Genomic DNA, 212 nt, shown 5'->3' with positions numbered 1-212 from the left:
AGATGCTCCATCTTCCGAATCTCTGCTTTCCTACTGTCTTCTTCATCAAACACGCAAGTCTCCTTCCATGGCAAGCTGTATGTAGGGTTTCACAGTTGTTAGTGGCTACCTCCCATCCTCTCAGTGAAAACGTTCCTATGCTCTGTCACAGCATGACTAATCATCTGTCGGTTCTCGGTCAGGCCGGAATAGAATCCAGTGATTCTTTTGCG

This window comes from Arachis duranensis, chromosome 2, assembly GCF_000817695.3.
Source record: "Arachis duranensis cultivar V14167 chromosome 2, aradu.V14167.gnm2.J7QH, whole genome shotgun sequence".
Taxonomy (NCBI): Eukaryota; Viridiplantae; Streptophyta; class Magnoliopsida; order Fabales; family Fabaceae; genus Arachis; species Arachis duranensis.
This window is presented reverse-complemented; position numbering follows the sequence as displayed.